This window comes from Ranitomeya variabilis, chromosome 2 (genome assembly GCF_051348905.1).
Source record: "Ranitomeya variabilis isolate aRanVar5 chromosome 2, aRanVar5.hap1, whole genome shotgun sequence".
Taxonomy (NCBI): Eukaryota; Metazoa; Chordata; class Amphibia; order Anura; family Dendrobatidae; genus Ranitomeya; species Ranitomeya variabilis.
Window position 1 is genome coordinate 1,106,012,712 of NC_135233.1, and position 21,356 is coordinate 1,106,034,067.

The window sequence follows — 21,356 nt, forward strand, 5'->3', positions numbered from 1 at the left end:
TTAACCCGTTCAGTTTGCCCATTAGACTGCGGGTGAAATGCAGAAGAAAATGGCAGGATCCCCAAACGAGTGCAAAACACCCTCCAAAATTTGGAAATAAACTGCATTCCCCAGTCAGACACAATATCGTTTGAGATCCCATGTAATTTTATAAACTCATGAAAATTTGCGCCAAGGGTATTTTATTGCGGGTAGCGCAATAAAATGTGACCTTGTACTGAATCTGTCCACCACCATCAAATTTATAGTATTCCCCGCCGACGATAAAATGGACCAAAAAATGAGTCCGAAATCTACTGGGAATTGCCAATGGTTGGAAAGACCCAGACATACCAGTATGAGAGGTTTTAGAATGCACACAGACACTGCAGGGGGCTACATACTCCCAGACCTCCTGATGTACCCCAGATCACCAAAAATGCCAAGTGAGAAGATCTCTGGTGGCTTTATTACCGGGGTGCTTGGCCAAGACCGAAGCACGATGTTTACTAAGGACTCTCAGACCACAATTCACAGGTACAAAGAGTTTTCCTAACGGACAGGCAGCAGGAGCGTCCCCCTGCGTCTCAACAACCTCTTTCTCAAGATTGGAGCATATAGATGTCATGACCACCCCTTTTTGTAGTATAGGAACCAGTTCACAATTCTCTCCACCCCCAAAAAAACCAAAGAGATAAGGAATCCGCCTTATTGTTCCCCGGCCTATATGTAACAAAAAAGTTAAACCTGGTGAAGAACAATGCCCATTTTACCTGTTGAGGTGATAGGCGTTTTGCAGACTCTAGATATAGGAGATTCTTATGATCCGTGATAACCATAACTGAATGAACTGTCCCCTCCAGAAAATGATGCCACTCTTGAAAGGCCCACTTGAATGCCAAGAGTTCCCTGTTACCAAGGTAATAATTGCTCTCCGCAGATGATAGTTTTTTTTTAGAAAAGTATGCACATGGACATGGAGGCCATTTACCATGAGACGCACCCTGCGACCATACAGCCCCCACTTCAGACGCGTCAACTTCTCCAATATAAGGCTGACGTCAAGCTGTATGAGAATCGGGCAGATGGAAAATACTCCTTCAAGGTATCGAATGCTTCTCTGGCCAGACTGGACCACTTGGAAAAGTTTGTCCCTTTCCTTGTTATATTCGTCAAGAGGTTTGGCCACTACCGAAAAGTTTTTGATGAACTTACGATAGTAGTTGAGCAAACGCAAAAACCTTTGTAACGCCTTCAAATGCTCAGGACGATCCCAATTCAGTACCTCCTGGACTTTCGCAGGATCCATGCGAAAAAACGGTGGACGATAAAACATATCCTAGAAAATGGATTTCCTCAACCGAGAACATTTCTCTAGTTTGACAAATAATTTATTATCTTTGACTCACGTTCAGGTGAATAAATTAAAATGTCATCATGATAGATAACCATGAATCTGCCTACCAGGTGAGATATCTTTTATAAAGGTTTAAAGGATGACGGGAGCGTTCGGTAACCCAAATGGCATCACAAATTTCTCAGAGTGTCCCTCAGGCGTATTGAAAGTTGTTTTCCACTCATCTCCCTCTTTAATATGAATGAGATTATACCCCCCTGAGATCCAGTTTAGAAAAACATTTTGCTCCTACAATCTTATTAAAAAGAGGTCCAGGATGAGAGGGCGCGAATCCGGATCCCGTGATCACATTGAGTTCGCGTAAATCTATGCAGGGGCGTAATCCTCGTCTTTCTTCTTTACAAAGAAAAACCCGCAGCAACGGGACATGAGGATGGTCTGATATGACCCTTTGCCAGACTCTTGGCAATATAGTCCTTCATGACCTGCCTCTCTGGATCAGAAATATTATATTGTCTGCTCTTTGTCAATTTGGCCCCAAAAACAAGATTAATTCATAAGGACGATGAGGAGTAAGTTCTTGGCACTCCTGCCCTGAAAACACATCTGCAAACTCAGACAGGTATTTAGGCACAGACTTGGTATCCACTCTTGCAAGCCAGGTGTCCAAGCAGTGTCCTTGACAATACACCCTCCACTTTACCACCTCCCGAGTCTGCAAGTCTACCACAGGATTGTGCAGAATGAGCCAAGGAACTCCAAGAACCGCAGGAGAGGAGAGACTTCTGGCACATAACATTCAGGATTTTTTTTTAGTACCGTTCCGCGTGTGGTGAAATTGATAAAGCAGTTTTATTCTTCGGGTCAGTACGATTACAGCGAAACCTCATTTATATAGATTTTTTATGTTTTGCCACTTTTACACAATAAAAGCTTATAGAAAAAATCATTTTTGCATCTCTATTCTGAGGGCTATAAGTTTTTTATTTTTCTGCTGATGGAGCTGTATGGCTGCTTGTTTTTTGTAGGACAAGATGACGTTTTCAGCAGTACCATTTTTATTTATATGCGTCTTTTTCATCACGTTTCTTGCACTTTTTGTTCGGCAGTATAATGATAAAGCATAGTTTTTTGCCTTTTTTTACAGTGTTTACTGAAGGGGTTAACTAGTTTTATAGAGTAGGTCATTATGGACGCGGCGATACCAAATATGTGTACTTTTATTTTTTTTTAATTACATAAATAAATGTGTTGGAAAAATATATATATTTTTTTTCTTTAGAGAGTTAAAAAAATATATTTTTGCACCTTGTAATATTTTTTTTTTACCTTTCTACATTGTCCCACGATAGGATATTACTATTTTACATCAGATCCCTGATCTGACGCTGCACTGCAGAGCATCAGATCAGGATCTGACAGGCAGGGAAGGAGGCATCTCAGGCCTGCTCTCAGCAGGCGCTCACAAGCCACCTTCCCTGCAGGACTCGGAAGGACCCCATGGCCATCTTGGGGTCAGGGGTCTCTATAAAGACAATCAGGACAAGGTGATTGCATTGCATTGTCCTGATGGAAGTGTGCAGGGAGCCCCCTCCCTGCGCGATGCCCCTCTATGCTGCTGTCACTACTGACAGCGGCATCAGAGGGGTTAAATGCCAGTGATTGGTGCTAGCACCGATCGTGGGCATTGCTGCTGGGTGTCGGCTGTCACATACAGCATGAGACCACGTCATTGGTGCGCCGTACTAGTGCTGCTGTTTGTGGGAATGTAATTCCTGCAGAGCAGTACTAGTATGGCGCATGCCAGGATCCACTTCACTCTCCACGCCAATCTTTTCCCTTTGGACTAGACCAAGATTGCCTTCATGGTCTCTCTGCTGTCAGGACGAGCCCTGGCTTGTGCAAACACTATTTGGGGCATGGAGGTCCCGAGACTCGCAATGTTTGGAGATTCTTGGAGATGGTCTCGGCAGTATTCGAAGAACCTGGCCACACCTCGTCTTCAGCCTTGTTCCTGCTGATTCTAAGACAGGGCATGGCACGATGGCTCAGTATGTCTTACGCTTTCGCAACCTAGCGGCAAAGCTGTTCTGGAATGAAGAAGCCCTGGTGGCAACCTTCTGGCAGGGCCTGTCTGGTTGCATCAAGGACGAGTTAGCAGGCAGAGGTCTACCATCCTCTCTGGATGCCCTTATACACCTCACTTTACGTTTGATTTCCTTTTCTATGAGCAAACTCTAGAACAGGCTCAAGAGTCTGTTTTTTGGGGGGAACCTCCCAGATTGGTTCCAAACTTTCAGTACCCTTTGCTGCTGAAAGTGCCACCTCCTGCTGTAGAGCTGATGCAGTTAGTGTGAGCCAAAATCTCTGTACAAGAGAGCCAGCAAAGGTATTAAGACATTGTGTGAATGTACTGTGGGGACAAGGGACATTATCTTCATATGTGCCCAGTGAGGTCAGGAGGCCTCCAGAACCGAGTTGGAAAGATAACTCTGGGCTGGACATTTACCTCTCCAAAACTGCTGATCCAAGTCACCTTAGTTTGGGGAAAGAAGTCTCTTTCCATGGCAGCCCATTTAGACTCTAGATCAGGGGGTCCCCAACCTGTAGCTCGGGAGCCACATGTGGCTCGCGGTCCCATGAATTGTGGCTCACGACTGTCTGCCTGCTTGGTGCATTAGCTCCATATCTAGCAAACTGGTATGAAGAGAACATCTCAAAATGGTGAATTTTGTGAGTTGCCCTGCACAGAAGTGCAGATCTGGATGTACATTTACTGGTTTTAGGGGTTTAGAGATGTTTTAGGTATGGTACACTAGAAGGTGGTACTACCTGTTAGAGGATATGCTCAAAGCTGGATGTGACTGTGTTGGGAGTCCTTGATGGGAGAATACAGAATGGGGGTACTGTGGTAACCCATGGATCTCAGTTTACTGCTTTGGAGTGATTTATGTGCAAAGGTTTGGTTATTATACCTGTAATGGGGGCTTTGGTTGACACAACTTTGAAGGGGGTGGGAGCTGGATGTGGCTCACGACCCTCTCTCAGTGCTGAATGTGGCTCGCGACCCTCTCTCTAAGCTGAATGTGGCTCTCAATGTCAGAAAGGTTGGGGACCACTGCTCTAGATCCATTGCCGACCTCATCCACCCCAACCTGGTTTGTCAGCTAGTGCAGCTCCCAAACACAGTATAATTCAGCACCCACACAGCATAGTGGAGGGATTTCCTGAAATCCCGTCTCCACTATGCAGTAAAACACGCAGGTGGCAGACGCGCGTAAACGGACATGCGGCTCGTCTTTTCAGAACGCAACATGTGTTTACAGTTTACACTCAGTAAATTTACCATAGATAATCATTAGATGCGGTAAAACCACATCTAATGATTAGTCACATGCGTAAACGCACCTTACTACGCATGTCTCCTAATTTACATGCCGGCTAACCTGCCCCGTCGCCGGAAGTCCCGCGACCACTGCATGTCAGGACTCTGAACATTTTTTACCTTTTGTGCATTACTGCCCTTTTCCAAGATGGCGTCTTTAGTCTCATGTGCACTGTGTCTTCCTGCTATAAAACTCCACCCCAGCCTTCAGTCTGTCCTAGAGTATTCTGCCTTGCATCCAGCTCCTGACCTCTGATTACTCCCTGGCTATACACCTGCTCCTGTGAACCTGTGTGGTGATCCTGCTACTCTGCTCTGAGTTCCTGCTGCATTCACAACTTTCCAGTAATCCTCCTTCATCTGCTGCTCGTGTTTACTTCATCTGCTGCTCATGTTTACTTCATCTGCATTTGCTGGACATGGAAGCTGCTGCTGCTTTGCAATAACCTGAGACTATTAACCAAGCCTCCCTGGTTGAGCTAAGATATGATTTGAACTGCCTTATAAGCATATCTATCTGTGTTTGGACTAAGACAAGGATTTATTCGTGTCAAGTTTCCTCAAGAATAACTGTGCTTCATAGACTTTCTGCTTGATTGCATTTCCCTCTGAAGTTTCCTATAGACTGCTAAGCTGCGTTTATTATTTGCACCAAGTGTTGTGGACTTGAGTTTCTCTCTCCACCTATTTGAATCACCGTGTGATAATATAGACTTTACCACTTATAAAACTGTGTCCTGTAGTTGTCTTGTTCCACGCAAAGAGTCTCCTGAGTTATCCCCTATAATTATTACAGGATACTCTAGCATAAAAAAAAGGAGACTTCTGGAACAATGACTGCAGAAAGCAGATTAGAGCAGGTGTTTTCCATAATTAGATCACTGCAGAAAGATGTGGAAGGTCTGCAAAAGAAGTTTGGAAGCTTTGAACACAATCAACAAGTGTTTGGACAAACTTTGCAGGACTTAAGCAACCGCATGGCAGCCCAGGAAAACAAACTTGCTGGCATAGAGTCCCAGTATGGACGGACTTTTCAGGACATAAGCACGCAAATAGCTGCACAAGTGACTTTACCCTCTGGGCAACCGCCACCAGCTAGCCCACCTAAGTTGCCCCATTCAGATTTAATGGTGATCGCGACAAATTTTTGTGGCTTTGTGAATCAATGTATGCTATATTTTGATGTGTATGCTGACCGTTTTCCTACTGATAGATCCAAAGTATTGTGTGTAATAATGCTACTGACCTCACGAGCGCTCGCCTGGGCGAATCCGATGATTGAGTCTCGTGACCCACGGTTAAATAACTTGGATGATTTCTTGGCCACTATGGCATTAATGTTTGATGACCCTAATCGCCGTGCAACCGCTGAATCTGCTTTGTTGTCTTTACGCCAGGCTAAACGTTCTGTTATTGAGTATGCCACTGAATTCAGGAGATTATCGGTAGATACCAATTGGGACAGTTATGCACAATTGCCTATTTTTAAAAGGGGTCTGTCTAGTATTGTAAAAGATGAACTAGCCCACTCTGAGTCACCACAAGAGCTAGAGACATTTATACAGCATTGTGTGCGCATAGACATTCGCCTTACTGAGCGTAGGCAGGAGAAATTTGCTGCATATAACCGTGTTTCTAACTTTTCCCTTCCTTCCAAAGAGCCTGCAGGTAAAACCTCTCGGGAGGTGGAGGAGGTGCCCATGCAAATTGATTCCATTCAGAGGCGCGAGATCAATGAGCATCGGGAGCATCGCCTTCGTGAAAGTCTATGTTTCTACTGTGGCCAGTCTGACCACTTCTTGATCAATTGTCCTAAGTGTCCTAGACGGCCTAACAAGGTGCTAGCAGCAATAGGGGAGTATGACAACTGTGATGATGAATCTGACATCTCTGAATGTAGCCTGCCTTTAAACGCTGTATTCCATTCACTTTCTATTACTTCATCCCCCAAGGAGCTGAAGGAAAAGAACTCTCACTGTTCTCTCCCTATTAAGATCCTGTGTTCAGGACAGTGGATTTCCAGTGCAGCTATGATTGACTCTGGTGCAGGTGGCAATTTCATGGATATCGCATTTGCCAAGGAACATGGTATTGAAATTCAGCAAAGAGCCTCTCCAATTATCATGGAAACAGTGCATGGGTCACCTTTAATCTCTGGGCCTGTGGATCAGGAGACCGTACCCCTTGAAATTTTGTTGGAGCCTAATCATCAGGAGCAACTTTCTTTCTTGCTAATTTCTTCTCATTTTCCTGTGATTTTAGGCATTCCTTGGTTGTGTTCTCAGAACCCAATTATCAACTGGGAGACCAAGGAGATTATCTTCCCAACAAGGAGCAACTCAGTGCTAACAGAAGCTGTCCCTGAGTCCATGGCTACGGAACCACATGTACAGGTATTTTCTTTACCTCCAGCATATAAAGAGTTCTCTGACATCTGTGACAAGAAGAATGCAGATCAGCTTCCTCCATTATGACTGTCCCATTGGCATTATGACTGTCCCATTGAGTTGCTTCCTGGGGCAGCTATTCCTTTTGGTAACGTATACCCTTTGGCGGCACCCGAGCTTCAAGCCTTAAAGGAGTATATTGATGAAAATCTGGCCAAAGGCTTCATACGTCCTTCTTCCTCAACAGCAGGGGCACCTATCTTTTTTGTAAAAAAGAAGGATGGGACCCTGAGACCCTGTGTTGACTATCGGGAACTCAATAAGGTAACCATACGAAACCATTACCCTTTGCCTCTGATTCCCGAATTACTGTAAAGAGTCCACCATGCTAAGGTGTTCTCTAAAATGGATCTTCGTGGGGCTTATAATTTGGTGCGTATTCATCCAGGGGATGAGTGGAAGACAGCATTCAGATGCCGGTATGGACACTTTGAATCTCTTGTGATGCCCTTTGGGCTTTGTAATGCCCCTGCAACGTTTCAACACCTTGCTAATGACATTTTCAGAGATTTGTTGGACCAGTTTGTAGTGATCTATTTGGACGATATACTAATCTTTTCTGACTCTCTACAGGACCATGAAGAACATGTCGAAATTGTTTTAAGACGTCTGAAAGAGAACCATCTGTATATTAAGCTGGAGAAATGCGAGTTCCATCGTTCTGAGATACACTTCTTAGGTTATATCATCTCTCCCCAGGGGCTGAACATGGAATCTGGTAAGATTCAGGCTATCCTTGACTGGCCGGTACCCAAGATCGTTAAGGAGGTCCAACGTTTTATTGGTTTTGCAAATTTCTACAGATGCTTCATTCGAAATTTTTCTGATATTGTCCGTCCCATTACTTCCCTGACAAAGAAGGAAAAGCCCTTTAAGTGGTCATCACAGGCTCAAGAAGCTTTTGATCGGCTTAAGATTTGTTTCACGTCAGCACCGCTGTTGATACACCCAGATCCAACACATCCTTTCATTGTGGAGGTGGATGCTTCTGATAATGCTTTGGGGGCTATTCTCTCCCAAAGAACTGGAGAGAAGGGTCTGCTACATCCTTGTGCTTTCTTTTCCCGTAGACTAACCTCAGCAGAGAAGAATTACGACGTGGGAGATAAGGAATTGCTGGCTATTACTGCGGCTTTCAAAGAATGGAGGCATCATCTGCAAGGAGCTGCACAACAGATCATAGTGCTAACTGACAATCGCAATTTAGAGTTCCTTAGATCCGCTAGATGTATTTCTCCTCATCAGGCTCGTTGGAACTTATTTTTAAATCAATTTAACTTTGTTATCTCGTACCGTCCAGGTTCTCGTAATGGGAAGGCTGATGCTTTATCCCGAATCCATGCTGCGGATTCCGTACCTGGAGCCCCGTCCAAGACCATTTTATCTGATGCCAATTTCATCGGAGTTATCCACGATCAGGACTTGTGGAAGGAGTGCAGGGAGGCCTATGAAGGTGATGTATTTCTGGCCAACCCACCTGTGGATATTAATCTTGTCTTTAAGGTTGCATGTGCTTCAGAGATCGACGTATCTACGTCCCTGGGGTCATCCGTCTGCAGATCCTCAAGTTGGTACATGACTCCAAGTTGGCTGGTCACAGGGGGGTACAGAAGACACAAGAGTTCCTGAGCCGATTCTTCTGGTGGCCAACTTGCCTGAAGGATACCAAGGACTATGTCCTCTCTTGCGAGGTATGTGCCCGTTAAAAGACTCCTCATGTGGCACCTACGGGTCTTCTACAACCATTACCTGTTCCGTCCCGCCCTTGGGGGTCTATATCAATGGACTTTATTGTGGAGCTGTCTACATCAGGGGGCATGAATGCAATCATGGTGGTAGTTGATCGCCTGACTAAAGCTGCTCATTTCGTTCGGTGCACCGGCCTCCCCTCAGCTAAAGATACAGTGAACTTGGTTATACAGAATGTCTTTCGGTTGCATGGGGTTCCGGATGAGATCATCTCTGACCGTGGAGTACAGTTCACTTGAAGATTCTGGAAGGGGTTTTGCTCTGCACTCAATATTAATGTCTGTCTCTCTTCTGCTTACCATCCCCAGACAAATGGCCAGACTGAGCGTACCAACCAGACGCTGGAACAATATCTAAGATGCTATGTCAGCCATCTCCACGATGATTGGTTGGAGTTGCTGCCGTTAGCCGAATTTTCATATAATAATTCTCAGAGCGCCTCCACTAAATTTACACCTTTCTTTGCCAATCTGGGTTATCATCCGTGTATTTTACCTAGGTCTCCAATTAATTCTCTGGTTCCAGCAGTGGAGGAAAGGCTGACTGCGATGAGACAAAATCTGGAGGTTCTGAAGGAATCCCTGACTACAGCTCAAGAACGTTATAAGAGATCGGCTGATAGATTCCGTAAACCTGCACCCATGTTCAAGGTAGGAGATTCCATGTGGTTAGAAACTAAGAATCTGAAGTTAAACGTTCCTTCACAAAAACTTGGACAGAAATTAATTGGCCCTTTCAAGATCAATGGTATTGTGAGCTCTGTGGCCTGCCGGCTGAAGTTGCCTAGGACTATGAAGGTACACACAGTTTTTTATGTATCTTTACTAAAGCCTGTATCTCCTAATACCTTCCAGGGACGTGTTGTGCCACCTCCGCAGCCTGTGGTGATTGATGGGCAAGAACAATTTGTGGTAGAGGAAATTATTGATTCCAGTGTTATGGACCTGGTGGTTAGGTGCACCAGGAATGACCTGATAGTTAAACACGGAATCAGGACGAGCTCTGGGGAAATGGGAACTCTGCTGACCGCAAACCCTACTCCTATCAACACAACTAGAAACAGCCGTGGAGCGTGCCTGACTCTGCCTAGACGCCTCTTCACAGCCTAAGAGCTAACTACCCCTAAAGAAAGGAAACAAAGCCTTACTTGCCTCAGAGAAATTTCCCCAAAGGTAAAAGCAGCCCCCCCACAAGTGTTGACTGTGAGATAAGAGGAAATCACAAACACAGGATGAAATAGGTTTTAGCAAAGAGAGGCCAGTCTAACTAAACAGATTGAGGATAGAAAAGGGATCTTTGCGGTCAACACAAAAAGCTACAAAAACCACGCAGAGTGTGCAAAAAATACCCCCGCACCGACTCACGATGCGGTGGTGCCACTCTGCACCCCCAGAGCTTCCAGCTAGCCAGGTAGTTTCATGATAGCAAGCTGGACTAGAACTTAGCAAGAAAAACCATATGTAACAAATGAACAAGCAGGAACTTAGCTTGTGCTGGAGTAGACAGGTCCTCAGAAAGATCCAGGAGAGATCTGAACCAGTACTAGAACATTGACAGCTGGCATGGAGTAACGATCTGAGTGGAGTTAAATAGAGAATCAGCCTAGCCCCAAACGAGGGCAGCTGGAGAAGGAATCTCAGAACCAGCAGCTCCACTCACAGCCACCAGAGGGAGTCCACGGACAGAACTCACCGAAGTACCATTCATGACCACAGGAGGGAGTTCGAGAACGGAATTCACAACATTCCAGGATTCGCAGGAATCGGCTCCAATATCTGATAAGATGGCAGGGATATCCCCCTGAGGAAGACTCTTGGGAACCTGTGGAAAACATCAATGCCCAACAGAAGATTTCTCGTTTTCATCAGAGATTCCCTGAAAAACCAGGTCCAGGATCGTCCTGAGGCCGCTTCTAAGGAGGGAGTAATGTCAGGACTCTGAACATTTTTTACCTTTTGTGCATTACTGCCCTTTTCCAAGATGGCGTCTTTGGTCTCATGTGCTCTGTGTCTTCCTGCTATAAAACTCCACCCCAGCCTTCAGTCTGTGTTAGAGTATTCTGCCTTGCATCCAGCTTCTGACCTCTGATTACTCCCTGGCTATACACCTGCTCCTGTGAACCTGTGTGGTGTTCCTGCTACTCTACTCGGAGTTCCTGCTGCATACACAAGTTTCCAGTAATCCTCCTCATCTGCTGCTCGTGTTTACTTCCATCTGCATTTGCTGGACATGTAAGCTGCTGCTGCTTTGCAATAACCTGAGACTATTAACCAGGCCTCCCTGGTTGAGCTAAGATATGATTTGAACTGCCTTATAAGCATATCTATCTGTGTTTGGACTAAGACAAGGATTTATTCGTGTCAAGTTTCCTCAAGAATAACTGTGCTTCATAGACTTTCTGCTTGATTGCATTTCCCTCTGAAGTTTCCTATAGACTGCTAAGCTGCGTTTATTATTTGCACCAAGTGTTGTGGACTTGAGTTTCTCTCTGCACCTGTTTGAATCACCATGTGATAATATAGACTTTACCACTTATAAAACTGTGTCCTGTAGTTGTCTTGTTCCACACAAAGAGTCTCCTGAGTTATCCCCTATAATTATTACACTGCAGTTCTCGCGATAACTTATCGTGAGAACTGCCATGCACGTGACCGGGGGTTATCTCCGGTCAGTAGTCTGGTTCTCACAATCAGCTGATCAGCTGGCTATGCAGCATCAATAGTAAAAAGATATAATGTTAAAAATAATTAAAAAAAATTAAAAATCATGCTATTCTGACCTTCCGTCGCCTCCGCAGCTTTTCCGCTCCTCCCGATGCTCTTGGCAGCTTCCTTTCCCAGAGATGCATTGCGAAATTACCCAGATGACTTAGCGGTCTCGCGAGACTGCTAACTCATCTGGGTAATTTCGCAATGTATCTCTGGGAACGGAAGCTGCCGGCCGCATCGCGAGGAGCAGGACAGCTTCGGTGGATGACGGAAGGTGAGTATATAACTATTTTTTATTTTAATTCTTTTTTTCACAGGGATATGGTGCCCCCACTGCTATATACTATGTGGGCTGTTATATACTACGTGGGCTGTGCTATATACTACGTGGCCTGTATTATATACTACGTGGGCTGTGTTATATACTACGTGGCTGCTATAGATTACCTGGCTGCTATATACTACATGGCTGTGCTATCTACTGCGTGGGCTGTGTTATATACTATATCGCTGTGCTATATACTACGTGGCTGCTATATACTACGTGGCTGCTATATACTATGTGGCTGTGCTATCTACTGGGTGGGCTGTGCTATATACTACATGGCTGTGTTATATACTACGTGGGCTGTGCTGTATACTACATCGCTGTGCTATATAACACATGGCTGTGCTATCTACTGTGTTGGCTGTGTTATATACTGCGTGGACTGTGTTATATACTACATTGCTGTGCTTTTATACTACGTGGCTGTGCTATATACTACGTCGCTGTGCTATATACTACGCGGCCGGCCGCGACCAGTCAGCGATATTGGCTCGAAATTTAACCCCCACTCACAGCGCGACGTACATACATACATACATATTTTAGAATACCCAATGCGTTAGAATCGAGCCACCATCTAGTATATATATAATCATCTAAGGGTCTGTTTGTCTGTAATGGAATTCCTGCATCGCTGATTGGTCGCGGGTGGCTGGCGCGACCAATCAGCGACAGGTGCTGTTCGGCCGCGAATTGGCGCGGGATTTAAACCATGCTTCGCTGATTGCTCGCGCCTGGCCGGCCGTGACCAATCAGCGATATTGCAGCGGGATTTAAACACCACTTCGTAAATAAACTACATACATATTCTAGAATACCCGATGCGTTAGAATCGGGCCACCATCTAGTAGATATGTAATAGCAAGGCCGATGTTATTAATGAATGTTTAATTAAAAAAAAAATGGCGTGGGCTCCCGCGCAATTTTCTGCACCAGAGGGGGAAAGCCAATGGCCTGGGGCCAATATTTGTAGCCTGGGAAGGGGTTAATACCCATGGCCCCTCTCTAGGCTATGAATATCAGCCCGCAGCTGTCTGCGTAGCCTTTACTGGCTATTAACCCCTTCATGACCTTGGGTTTTTCCATCTTCGTTTTTTGCTCCCCTTCTTCCCAGAGCCATAACTTTTTTATGTTTCCGTCAATATGGCCATGTGATGGCTTATTTTTTGCGAAACAAGTTGTACTTTTGAACAACATCATTGGTTTCACCATGTCGTGTACTAGAAAACGGGAAAAAAATTCCAAGTGCGGTGAAATTGCAAAAAAAAAAAGTGCAATCCCACACTTGTTTTTTGATTGGCTTTTTTGCTAGGTTCACTAAATACTAAAACTGACCGCCATTATGATTCTCCAGGTCAGTACGAGTTCATAGACACCTAACATGACTAGGTTATCTTTTATCTAAGTGGTAAAAAGAAATTCCAAACTTTGCTAAAAAAATAAAATCGCGCCATTTTCCAATACCCGTAGCGTCTCCATTTTTCGTGATCTGGGGTCTGGTGAGGGCTTATTTTTTGCGTGCTGAGCTGATGTTTTTAATGATATCATTTTGGTGCAGATACGTTCTTTTGACCGCCCGTTATTGCATTTTAATGCAATGTCGCGGCGACCAAAAAAACGTAATTCTGTCGTTTTGAATTTTTTTCTCGCTACGCCGTTTAGCGATCAGGTTAATCCTTTTTTTTATTGATAGATCAGGCGATTCTGAATGCGGCGATACCAAATATGTGTAGGTTTGATTTTTTTCATTGATTTATTTTGAATGGGGCGAAAGGGGGGGGATTTAAACCTTTATATTTTTTTTATTTTCTTAACATTTTTTTAAACTTTTTTTTTTTACTTTTGCCATGCTTCAATAGCCTCCGTAGGAGGCTAGAAGCTGGCACAACGCGATCAGCAGAAATGCAGGTGTGCTATGAGTGCCGACCACAGGGTGGCGCTCTCAGCAGACCGGCAACAGTAACCATAGAGGTCTCAAGGACCTCTATGGTTACAATGCAGAAGCATCAACGACCCCCGATCATGTGACGGGGGTCGGCGATGCGCTCATTTCCGTCCGGAAGCGCCAGTTAAATGCCGCTGTCAGCGTTTGACAGCGGCATTTAACTAGTTAATAGCGGTGTGTGAATCGCGATTTCACCTGCCGCTATTGCGGGCACATGTCAGCTGTTCAAAACAGCTGACATGCCCCGGCTTTGATGCGGGCTCACCACCGGATTCCTGCATTAAAGCGCGGTATCTGACCTCGGACGTACTATCCCATCCGAGATCAGAGAGAGGTTAAATTAAGGGGACCCCCCAAAAAAATGACGTGGGGTCCCCTTATATTTTATAGCCAGAAAGGCTACGCAGACAGCTGCAGGCTGATATTCATAGCCTAGAGAGGGGCAATGGTTATTGGCCCCCCCGGCTACAAATACCAGCCCCCAGCCGCCCCAGAAATGGCGCATCTGTAAGATACACCAATTCCGGCACTTAGCCCCTCTCTTCCCACTCCCGTGTAGCCGTGGGATATGGGGTAATAAGGGGTTAATGTCACCTTGCTATTGTAAGATGACATTAAGCCTGGTTAATAATGGAGAGGCGTCAATAAGACGCCTATCCTTTATTAATCCTAGAGTAGTGAAAGGGTTAAAAAAAATAAAGACACAGCCAGAAAAAAGTTTTTTAATATTCTTCATTTAACCATACTTACCATACTCGATCGCCTGCAAAAAATTAAAATAATAAACCAACCGTATACTACCTGTCCGCTGTAGTCCAATTAATAACGAGTGTCCCACGACGATCTCCCCTATAGCACAGTGACATCGGGTGATGTCACTGCTCTATAAGACCTTCAGTGACACACTGACAGGAGACAATGGCTCCTGCTGTGTATCACTGAGGTTACCTGAGTTCAGGGTCTCACTTTCTGGCAAAACCTGCGTGGTAATTTTCCCACACAGCAGTGCCACAAGTGAGACTAGGGACTATTTCTCACGGGCGTAGGAATACATTGCTGAAGGATACCTTCTGTCATTGTATTCCTGGAGCCCCTGGAGAGCGGTCACATCAGCTGATGTGGCTGCTCTCCACGGGAGATCGTCGTGGGACACTCGTTTTAATTGGATATCTGTGGACTCAGGGAGTATAGTGTTTGTTTATTATTTTAATATTTTTTTACAGGTGACAATGGCTTTGGGGATCAAGGTGATGGTGAGTATGTACTCTATGTTTAATGTACTGTATGTCTATATGTATGTAGTGTATGTATGTTGCATGGTGCATATCGTATAGTGCATGTCGCATGGTGTATGTCGCATGTTGTATGTCACACGTTGCATGTCGCATGGTGTATGTCGTATGTTGTATGTAGCATGTCGCATGGTACATGTTGTATGTCGCATGGTACATGTTGTATGTCGCATGTCACATGTTGTATGTCGCATGGTACATGTTGTATGTCGCATGGTGCATGTCGCATGGTGCATGTTGTATGTCGCATGGTGCATGTCGCATGGTACATGTTGCATGGTGCATGTTGTATGGTGCATGTCACATGGTACATGTTGTATGGTGCATGTCGCATGGTACATGTTGTATGGTGCATGTTGTATGTTGCATGTCGTATGTCGCATGGTGTATGTTGCATGTTGTTGCATGTCGTATGTTGCATGGTGCATGGTGCATGTTGTATGTTGCATGTCATATGTCGCATGTTGAATGTCGCATCTCTCATGTCGTATGTTGCATGTCGTATGTTGCATGTCGTATGTTGCATGTCGTATGTTGCATGTCGCATGTTGTATGTCGCATGGTTTATGTTGCATGTTGTTGCATGGCGTATGTTGCATGGTGCATGTTGTATGTTGCATGTCGTATGTCACATAGTGCACGTTGTATGTCGCATGGTACATGTTGTATGTCACTGTTGCTTGTCGCATGGTGCATGTTATATGGTGCATGTCGCATGTTGAATGTCGCATCTCATGTCGTATGTTGCATGTCGCATGTTGTATGTCGCATGGTGTACTGTATGTTGCATGTTGTTGCATGGTGTATGTTGTATGGTGAATGTTGTATGGTGTATGTTGTGTGTTGTATGTGCACACAGTCTAGATGAGTCCGGCTCTGCTACATCTGGATGCCTGACATCCAGATGTAGCAGAGCCTGTAGATGATCGCCGGAGATAACACTCCAGTGATCGCCTACACTGCAGCATTCTCACAATCAGCTGATCAACTGTTTGTGAGAACCAGACTAGTGACCGGAGATAACCCCCGGTCACGTGCACGGCAGATCTCACAATAAGCTAAGTTATCGCGAGAACTGCAGTGGACGAGGGACTTCCGGCGGTGGGACAGATGAGCCGGCAAACATGCGTAGTAAGCTGCATTTACGCAGTTACTACTACTACGCATGTGACTAATCATTAGATGCAGTTTTACCTCATCTAATGATAGTCTATGGTAAATTTACGGCGCAGCAACGGAGCGTCGCCGCATTTTAAACAGACATGCTGCGTTCTGAAGAGACGCGCCGCATGTCCGTTTACGTGGGTCTGCCGCCTGCATGTTTTACCACATTTCATTCATGAAATCCCCCCCACTATGCTGTAACATCTGGACGCTGCGTGTTTGATGCTGCGGCTCTACGCAGCATTTCCTGAACGTGGAAACACGCCCTTACACACATGTTACACACATCTCCCTGCAGATCATTTGCTCTTGATAAGCGGATTCCGGTGAGGCACAAATGTACTTACATGTGTGTGTTATGTTAGGGTATGTGCACACGTCCGGATTTCTTGCAGAAATTTCCTGAAGAAAACCGGAAATTTTCTGCAAGAAATCCGCATTTTTTTTTTTGCGTTTTTTTTCCGTTTTTTTCGCGGTTTTTTAGCATTCTGCAAGCGTAATTAGCTTGCAGAATGCTAAAGTTTTCCAGGCGATCTGTAGCATCGCTTGGAAAACTGACTGACAGGTTGGTCACATTTGTCAAACATACTGTTTGACAAGTGTGACCAATTTTTTACTATAGATGCAGCCTATGCAGCATCTATAGTAAAAAATAGAATGTTTAAAAATAATAATAATAATAAAAAAAAAAAAATGCTTATACTCACCTGCAGACCTCAGCGGCGTCCGTTCCGTATAGATGGTGTGCGCGCGCAGGACCTTCCATGACGTCGCGGTCACGTGAGCGGTCACATGACCGGTCTCGACCAATCACAGGACCGTGACGTCATCGCAAGGTCCTTCACCACACACCAGCTATAGAAACCGAAGCGGCAGCATGCAGCGGAGAGGCGGGAAGACATCGAAGGTGAGTATAGGACTATTTTTTATTTTAATTCTTTTTTTTTTTACCAATTATATGGTGCCCAGTCCGTGGAGGAGAGTCTCCTCTCCTCCACCCTGGGTACCAACCGCACATAATCTGCTTACTTCCCGCATGGTGTGCACAGCCCCGTGCGGGAAGTAAGCAGATCAATGGACTCCTAGGTGTGCGGAATCCCCGCAATTCCGCATTTTTAATGAACATGTTGCTTTTTTTTCCGCGATGCGATTTTTTTCGCGGAAAAAATCACAACATTTGCACAAAAAATGCGGAATACCCTGTAAATAATAGGAGGCATAGGTTAGCATTTTTTTCGCGTTTTTATCACGTTTTTATAGCGAAAAAACGCGAAACAAAACGCGAAAAATCCTGAACGTGTGCACTTGGCCTTAGAACAGTACTCAAGGTCTGGGGGAAAATGGCTACTTTTGCCCAGAAACCAGGGGGGCGTCTCTAGTCAGACCACAGACTTAAAGTGATGTACTCCTGAATACAGAACATGATAAATGTGTACCTAATGACCTCTAATAGTGACAACTGGTACTACATTGTGAATTAACTTGTTGCACATTAATGGGCAGAACAAGGATGGGGGACATATATATATACCACAAAGGAGCCCAGGATGGGGACATTGCTACATACTGGGGGGGTGCAACTCGTATGTCCTTATAGGATTTAGGATGCTACAATGGCCTATACATCTGACCTGGGCTCAGGTTCAAATTTTGCACTGGGCCCATCGGATTCTGGTTACACCACTGAATAATGAATATATAGGGCTGGGGCGGCCATGTACAGGACTGCAAATATATATTAGATAATACTACGCAGCATATAACAGTAGATGTAAAATGTGCATCCATTAACACAAACTAATTTATACATCTGCACCTTAAAAATAAAACTGCTGTTTAGCCGTGGTCTCAGTTAGGTCCCATGATATCCAGTCCTCAGAAGGGTCTCACGATATCCGCTCTTCAATCACAGTCCTCATACAGGTCACATGATCTCTGCTCCTCAGTCAAGTCCCACAGTCCCACAGTCTTCACTCCTCAGTTACATCCCGCGATCTACGCTCCTCAATCATGTCCCACAATCTCCACTCCTCAGTCAGGTACCACAATCTCCACTCCTCAGTCATGTCTCACAATCTCCACTCCTCAGTCAGGTCCCACGATTTCTGCTCAGACAGGTTGAACGGTGTCCGCTCCTCAGATCCCACAATCTGCGCTCCTCAGTTAGGTCACATAACTTCCACACCTCAGTCAGGTTACACGATCTCCTCTCCTCAGTCCGGTCCTACAATCTCTGCTCCTCAGTCAGGTCTCACGATCTTTATTCCTCAGTCAGGTCCTATAATCTCCGCTCCTCAGTCAAGTCCAATGGTCGCCATTCCTCAGTCATGTCCCACAATCTCCACTCCTCAGGTTGCATGGTATCTGCTCCTCAGTTAGATCCCACGATCTTCGTGCCTCAGTTAGGTCACATGACATCCACCCCTCAGTCAGGTCACATGATCTCTCCTAAGTCAGGTCCCACAATCTCCACTCATCAGTCATGTCCCACAATCTCTATTCCTCAGTCCCACAATCTCCACTCCTCAGTCATGTTCCACAATCTCCACTCCTCAGTCAAGTCCCACAATCTCTACTCCTCAGTCATGTCCTACAATCTCCACTCTTCAGTCAGATCCCACGATCTCCGCTCCTCAAACAGGACTCGTGAGCTCCACTCCTGAATCAAGTCCAACGGTCACCGTTCCTCAGTCATATCCCACAATCTCCACTCATCAGTTAGGTTGCATGGTGTCCGCTCCTCGGTTAGGTCCCACGATCTCCTCCCCTCAGTCAGGTCTTACAATCTCCACTCCTTTGTCAGGTTCTATAATCTCCGCTCCTCAGTCAGGTCCTACAATCTCCGCTCCTCAGTAAAGTCCTATAATCTCCGCTCCTCAGTCAGGTCCTATAATCTCCGCTCCTCAGTCAGGTCCTACAATCACCGCTCCTCAGTAAGTTTTCACGATCTCCATTTCTCAGTCAGGTCACACGACCTCGTCCCCTCAGTCAGGTCCTACAATCTCTGATCCTCAGTCAGGTCCTACAATCTCCACTCCTCAGTCAGGTCTCATGATCTCCATTCCTGTCAGGTCATTATCTGGGTGTTCTCTGCTTGTGTTACTATATCAGTTGCTTTGTGACCACACAATATCAGTTGCTTTGTGACATCACACAATGTTGCCCCTCCCCCTGTGATGAGTGAACGCTTTCCTGCTGTTAGAGCATTATTTTTGGCTTGTTACTGTAGGTTGTCTGCTCTCGATGTAGCATTGTGTACTGTGAAGTTTATTACAGTAACGTGACATCCGTGTCACCCACAACTCTGGTCTCCACCCCTGAATATCAGACATCTCAGGATAACTAATCCTGTCATTTGGTTTTACAACTTGTCATGACTCATTCTGTATTAAATCTTCTCTACCAGACATGGTGACTCAAGCCTTCGATAGCTCAGCTGGTAGAGCGGAGGACTGTAGAGGAGATGCAGATATCCTTAGGTCGCTGGTTCGATTCCGGCTCGAAGGACATTTTGTTTCAAGCTTCCTCTTCTTTGGCATTGAAAGTGACTATTGAGGATATGAAGAATCTGTTGTGTGTATTATTTTCTTGTGAAGTAGAATACTGACCTTCTCTTCCCTCTATAAGCGGTGAAGCTTTTTTTAAGATGATTACTGTACTTCGTGCAACTTGGTCACACATTGGTCTTTATTCTGGGGATGCTGCTTAGGTCCACTGCAGGGGGCAAAGAAGGGGTTAATAATTCTGACAATTACACTGAACGAATTGCAGCACAGAGACTGTGTGGCCAGCTGGTAGAGAAGGTCCAAGAGTTCTGTATGGTTTAGAAGCTAGGATTTCAGGTCTTCAACCAGGTGGCCTTTGATTGACATCCTGTATGGGAAGTTGTGCACTTTTTTCAGTCCCGATTCTCTCAAAATAAATTAAAAAAGTAGAAGATGGGAAAGAACAATATAAAGAATTATCCAGATTCTCGGAGCCGCAGCTTAACCTGTTGCTGCCCAGGACCACAAAAAGGAGGCAACCAGGACGGTGATTATGAGTGATGCAGAGGTGGCCTTAGTACCAGGGGACTAGGATAAAAAGAAGAGTCCCTCTGCAATATAATGCACCAGTATTACAACTGACACATGGAGGGTAGGGGGCACATTACACCATTTTATGTCGGGACCTAGGAGTGCTGGGAATAGAAGAGCGGGGGAGGGGTAGAGGTGGGGACAGTGGTATACAGGGTGGGCCATTTATATGGATATATCTAAATAAAATGGGAATGGTTCGTGATATCACCTTCCTCTTTGTGGCACATTAGTATATGGGAGGGGGAGAACTTTTTAAGATGGGTGGTTACCATGGCGGCCATTTTGAAGTCTGCCATTTTTGAACCAACTGTATTTTTTTCAATGGGAAGAGGGTCATGTGAAGCATCAAACTTAATCAGAATTTCACATATCAACCATGTGCTGCAGACTGCTAACTGGCCAAGAAACGCTGTCCCCTGCTTGAGGCGTCATCTCTGCCTGCTCTGCATCACCCCACCCTCGCTCTACATACTGACTACTAGAGCATTGTGTACCTCCCTCCTCTGGACAGATGTCTTCCTCCTCCATTGACTCCTCCTCACAAAGTGACCCCTGCCTAGGCCTTTGTGAGGAACCACGTAGCGCTGACTGTCCAGAAGCAGATGGCATTTGTGACTCCTCATCCTCCACCTCTTCCACAACCTCATCCCTTAGTGCTTGCAGTGTTTTTTCAAGCAGGCAGATAAGGGGGACAGTCATGCTGACTAGTGCATCATCTGCACTCGCCATCCGCGTGGAATCATCGAAGGCACGCAAAATGTGGCAGACGTCCTTCATAGTGGCCCACTCAGTGGTGGTGAAGTGTGAACGGCACGCAGTGCAACTTGTTTGCGCCTGATGCAGCTGGTACTCCAATACTGCTGCCAGCTGCTCACACAACCTCTCCAACATATGTAACGTGGAATTCCACCTGGTAGGTAGGT

The 21,356-nt window shown here is 45.4% G+C and overlaps 1 non-coding gene across 1 annotated transcript; it reads left to right on the forward strand.

Moving 5' to 3' along the window:
• Positions 1–19,775: 19,775 nt before the first annotated feature.
• Positions 19,776–19,861, forward strand: TRNAY-GUA (transfer RNA tyrosine (anticodon GUA)). The gene is given in 2 exon segments: positions 19,776–19,812; positions 19,826–19,861. It is a non-coding gene; the product is annotated as a tRNA-Tyr (tRNA).
• Positions 19,862–21,356: the final 1,495 nt, after the last annotated feature.